This window comes from Nerophis ophidion, linkage group LG05 (genome assembly GCF_033978795.1).
Source record: "Nerophis ophidion isolate RoL-2023_Sa linkage group LG05, RoL_Noph_v1.0, whole genome shotgun sequence".
Taxonomy (NCBI): Eukaryota; Metazoa; Chordata; class Actinopteri; order Syngnathiformes; family Syngnathidae; genus Nerophis; species Nerophis ophidion.
The window spans coordinates 7,837,197-7,843,306 of record NC_084615.1 but is presented as its reverse complement, the minus strand read 5'-3'; the positions used below and the strand labels follow the sequence as shown (position 1 = coordinate 7,843,306).

Sequence of the window (6,110 nt, the reverse complement as noted above, 5' to 3'; positions counted from 1 at the left end):
CAGCCTGTTCACATTAATTTAGTAGGATTACGTGCAGTTTGCATGTTCTGCGTGGGTTCCCTCCGGGTTCTCCGGCTTCCTCCCACCTCCAAAGACATGCACCTGGAGATAGGCTCCTCCCACCTCCAAACACATGCACCTGGCGATAAGTTGATTGGCCACACTAAATGGTCCCTAGTGTGTGAATGTGAATGTTGTCTGTCTATCTGTGTTGGCCCTGTGATGAGGTGGCGACTTGTCCAAGGTGTACCCCGCCTCCCCCACCAGCCCCCGCCCCGAGACCCCAAAAGGGACAAGCGGTAGAAAATGGATGGATACATTAATGACATTGTGCTTTATACATAAGGTATGGGTTCACAGTCCTTTGACTATAAGCCTGTTCACATGAATTTAGTAAGATTAAGTACAGTTTGCATGTTCTCCCCGTGACTGCATGGGTTCCCTCCGGGTTCTCCGGCTTCCTCCCACCTCCAAAGACATGCACCTGGGGATAGGCTCCTCCCACCTCCAAAGACATGCACCTGGGGATAGGTTGATTGGCAACACTAAATGGTTCCTAGAGTGTGAATGTGAGTGTGAATGTTGTCTGTCTATCTGTGTTGGCCCTGTGATAAGGTGGCGACTTGTCCAAGGTGTACGCCGCCTCCCCCTCCACCCCCCGCCCCGAGACCCCAAAAGGGACAAGCGGTATAAAATGGATGGATGGATGAATGACATTGTGCTTTATACATGAGGTATGGGTTCACAGTCCTTTGACTATAAGCCTGTTCACATGAATTTAGTAAGATTAAGTACAGTTTGCATGTCCTCCCCGTGACTGCGTGGGTTCCCTCCGGGTTCTCCGGCTTCCTCCCACCTCCAAAGACACGCACCTGGGGATAGGCTCCTCCCACCTCCAAAGACATGCACCTGGGGATAGGTTGATTGGCAACACTAAATGGTCCCTGGTGAGTGTGAGTGTGAATGTTGTCTGTCTGTCTGTGTTGGCCCTGTGATGAGGTGGCGACTTGTCCAAGGTGTACCCCGCCTCTCCCTCCACCCCCCACCCCGAGACCCCAAAAGGGACAAGCGGTTGAAAATGGATGGATGGATGAATGACATTGTGCTTTATACATGAGGTATGGGTTCACAGTCCTTTGACTATAAGCCTGTTCACATGAATTTAGTAGGATTAAGTACAGTTTGCATGTTCTCCCCGTGACTGCGTGGGTTCCCTCCGGGTTCTCCGGCTCCCTCCCACCTCCAAAGACATGCACCTGGGGATAGGCTCCTCCCACCTCCAAACACATGCACCTGGGGTTAGGTTGATTGGCAACACTAAATTGGCCGTAGTGTGTGAATGTTGTCCGTCTATCTGTGTTGGCCCTGTGATGAGGTGGCAACTTGTCCAGGGTGTACCCCACCTCCCCCTCGACCCCAAAAGGGACAAGCGGTAGAAAATGGATGGATGGATATGTACAAAAATATTTTTCAAGTCATGAGTTTTAAAAGTTCCAACTGCTTGGAAATGGTGGGCAGAAATATAAAGTGTTACACATGGAAGTTAGACCACTAATTGTAAAGCAGTGCTGGACTTTTCCATGGCCAAATATTTCACGTGAACCAGTACATTGAATACATAAAAAAAGTGGGGCCTGTAGTTAATATGCACCTGCCGTTCACTCTTTTTTTTTTTTGCATGCAACAACCATATACAGTAAGTTATCTTTTACGGTACATATTTTATTGCTAATATGTGTAGCAATATACAAGCGGGACCAACAGTGTACAAAAGTGTTTGTTTGCAAACTACAATCACCGTAATGAGTGAGCTTGAAAGTTAAGAAGCAACTAAAGTGTGTAGATATGAATAACGCGTTGTTTATGTATTTTTTTTTTCATTTAAGAAGCCAAACTGTGGATGTTCCTTAATATCAACCATGCCTGATGTTGTGCCATTCAGTTGGGTTCTAAATGTTTTACAATACTGGAATGTTGTGCATTTTTAATCGAACTTAAGCGGTTGTCAAGCGTGTTACCATACTTGCCAACGCTCCTGAAATTTCCGGGGGACTCACGAATTTCAGTGCCTCTCCCAAAAATCTTCTGGGACAACCTTTCTCCCGAATTTCTCCCAATTTCACATTTATCTGTTATCCATAGGTTTATCTATAACCCATAAAGAAGGCAGGCACTGAGCTATTTCTCAGCGTGTGTTTATTCCAGCCGGCACGTTAATACACTGACACACAGCATCCGGATTCCCATCATGCATTGCTTCAAAACTACGGCAAATAGTAATGTCCAAAAAACATAACATAGACGAAGCAGGAGAACGAAAAACAGACAGTCATGGCCACGACGAGTATGAAGAATAAGTACATTTACAAGTTCCAAAAGGATTGGAAACAAGAATTTCAGTTAATCCATGACAGCTCGAAGGGGAAGGGTTATGTTAAGGAGAGATGGAAGATTCCAGACTCTGGTGCATTTGATGAAGGCACTTTTGTGCGTACCACACAGCAATGCATTATCAAAGAGGGTGTTCAACATGGTTAGAAAGATGGTGGCAGAGAATAGAACAAGGATGGACAATTCAACACTAAACTCACTCCTTTCCTGCAAATTAAATGTCACAGATATTGCCCACACCTATGCTCCTTCAAAGGCTGTGCTACTGGCTGTAAAGCATTGCACTTTCAAATACAACAATGCATAGAGGAGTGTTATGTGTGTGTATATATGTGTAAATAAATGAACACTGAAATTCATGTATTTCATATATATATATATATATATATATATATATATATATATATATATATATATATATATATATATATATATATATCCTTTGAAAAACTTCTCAAGCCGTTGTGTGGGTTCCAAGGACCGCCAAGGAAGGACATAGTGGCGGCACGTTTAGACTTCATTATTTTTCAATAAAGACTGCTTTTCAGGTGCTCTGTCTGCCGCTTGCCTTTCTGCTCCGAGCGTCGTCGCCTCTCTCAGGCTCTCAGTCTCTCTCAGCGTCAACTTCCCTCTGGCTCCTTCTCGTCTCTCCGCCTCTCCCCTTGACGTTCACGGTTTTCGCCCTTTTAGACAGTGCGAGAGGATTACTCAATTGTCCCCAGGTGCGCGATCCACGCACCTGATCTTGATTGCGGCTTCACTCCCGGTGCGCCCCGCCTCGCCGCTCTCTCGCCGGCCACGCTTCCTTGCCGCCATCTTGGGCTGGGCTACGGTGTGCCCTGCCTCGCTGTCGGACTGCTGGCCACGCCTCCTCGCCTCCATCTTGGGCTGGACTACAGTGTGCCCTGCCTCGCTGTCGGACTGCTGGCTATGCCTCTCCATATATATATATATATATATATATATATATATATATATACACACACACATACATAAGAAATACTTGAAATTCAGTGAATTCTAGCTATAAATATACTCCTCCCCCACTCCCCTACACCAATCTCCCAAACTCGGAGTTTTCTGTCAGAGTTAGTTTGTGAGGAACCCCAAGATGCAGAGATGGAGGCAGGCATTGGTTAGGAAAAGATGATTTAATAAATATATTAAAACAAGAACAAACCAAAGGGGTACAACCAAAAGCGCGCACGAGGCGGATAAACTAAAAGAGCTAGCATGGGAGCTAAAAAATAAATAAGGCTTAGGATGGAGGCTAGCATAAACAAAAGGGCCTAGCGTGGAAGCTAGCGGGTAGCGAGCAGGAAAACAGAAGTTGTACTTGTAATATGAAAACAAACTGGAAGCAGGGAACTTAAACAGTAAGCTACAAACATCTTACCGCTATGCTGCAAAGACACGACAGGAGCGACAATACATGACAATAATACAGCACTGACTGGAGGGAGAAAAGCAGGTAGAAATAGGAATCGGGCTGATTGACACCAGGTGTGGCCAGGAGCCAATCAGCCGCATCTGAGGGAGAAAGACCGGAAACCAAGAAAATAAGAGCGCTGACAGGAAATACTACACACACAGGAAAGAACTAGAACAAAAACAGTCAGGGGTAAGCCTGACAGTCTCAAGGTTGGCAAGTATGGCATTGCTGAGTTATGTATACCCGCAATGCAACATAAACACGGTTATTTTGTTGTTGTTAAGATGCATGGAAAGCGATGTGTTTCACTTTCTTATTGAACATCAAGGTACAGCGTCAAGAAAACGAAGCGACTCAAAACTGCTTGTATTTTCAGTATATTTGTTGTTTTCAATATGTTGAACTACAGCAAAAAAAACTGGATTTGACCTTTTGAGTGCCACTGAACTGCCGTGCCATCACATGAGCTCAACCACACAAGCTAATAAAGTGTTATGCATATTTGTATCATGCACAAAGTTGTAATGTTTTACAGGCAAGAAGTCCATTTGTACAGCGGCGATTTTGACGGTGAATCATATTTTGTGTGTGTGTGTAACGTGAGCTTACTGTATGACAGAGTGAATAAAAACAATGTGACCAAAACTGTGTGTTGTAATACATCAGGGGATTTGAGGAGGTTCAGAGATGTAATATCTTGATTCTCTGGTGACTTACTCACCACTTATTCAATGTTTTGTTGTTGTTTACACCATGCACGGTAAAGCTTGACCATGCAGCCAATAAAGATGGAAGTGCTGAGTGTTGTGCACATTCGTCCCCAGGGAGATGAGCTCATGAACCAGAGCGCATTCAAGACCGGGGAGTGGTTTGTTGCATTATTTTAAAAAAAAAAATGCATGCCTGTTAATTCAAACGCACAATTCTTGCATTTATCTGCAACTCTGGTCTGGTGAGCTTCAATCTACACAACACAGCACACGTCACTTTACATGCATCTGGAGAGAAAAAAATAAACAAAAAAACACTTTAGTGCCACGCACAACCACGCAATGTTTGAAAAGCGATAATATGGAATGTTATTTTTAGTAAAGGTGTGAGTATGAAACAATCCAGAGCACCTGGACATGTGAGCGCAAGACTCCACAGCATTCACAGCATCCCTCCCCCATCCTGCCACCCTGCCGAAAGAAGCTGCGTTGCCATGACGACGGAGCCGTCTGTCGTTAATGGAAACCGGCCTGTTCGAATTGGCGCAGTGTGGAGGGGAGGGGTGTTTGCTTGCGACATGCGGCAAAGAGCGCGCATGCGCAACACATGTTTGGCCCGCATTCCGGAGATATGACGTCATCATCGCGAAGGGTGTGACTAAATGGAGATTTAATGACGAAATATAACTTTTTCCTTCATCCAAACACTTATGGCTAATTTATTAGACTAAATCATTATTTGCTCCGCGTTCTGTTGGGAATTGATCACGGCTGCACATACCATTTTTATCCACGAGAGGTCCCTGTTGCACTTTTAGCAGTCGGAGGATGGAAAGGAACACATACAATCTATATCAAATAAAACGTATTATTCGTAATAAAACTATTTAAAAAAATGTTTAAGAGGTTTTATTCCAACAACACAGTATGGAGCAGCTCTAGAAGTCAAATAGTGTCATGATATGTGGTCTAGACCAGTGGTTCTCAACCTTTTTTTAGTGAATATTAATTTAATTCAATTACCCCCTAATCAGAGCAAAGCATTTTTGGTTGAAAAAAACATATACAGAAGTAAAATACAGCACAGTTTCTGATTTATTTAATTGTAGAACAGTGCAAAATATTGCTCATTTGTAGTGGTCTATCTTGAACTATTTGGGAAAAAAGATAAAAAATAATAAAAAACTTGCTGAAAAATAAACAAGTGATTCAATTATAAATAAAGATTTCTACACATAGAAGTAATCATCAACTTAAAGTGCCCTCTTTGGGGATTGTAATAGAGATCCATCTGGGTTCTCAACCTTTTTTTAGTGAATATTATTTTAATTCAAGTACCCCCTAATCAGAGCAAAGAATTTTTGGTTGAAAAAAAGGGATACAGAAGTAAAATACAGCACTATGTCCTCAGTTTCTGATTTATTAAATTGTATAACAGTGCAAAATATTGCTAATTTTTAGTGGTTTTTCTCGAACTATTTGGGAAAAAATATATAAAAATTAATAAAAAACTTGCTGAAAAATAAACAAGTGATTCAATTATAAATAACGATTTCTACACATAGAAGTAATCATCA

General features: G+C 42.8%; 1 pseudogene; it reads left to right on the top strand.

Annotated features, from left to right (window-relative positions):
• LOC133552455 (uncharacterized) overlaps window positions 1–2,771 on the top strand; it is a 44,651-nt pseudogene extending 41,880 nt beyond the window's left edge.
• Window positions 2,772–6,110: the final 3,339 nt, after the last annotated feature.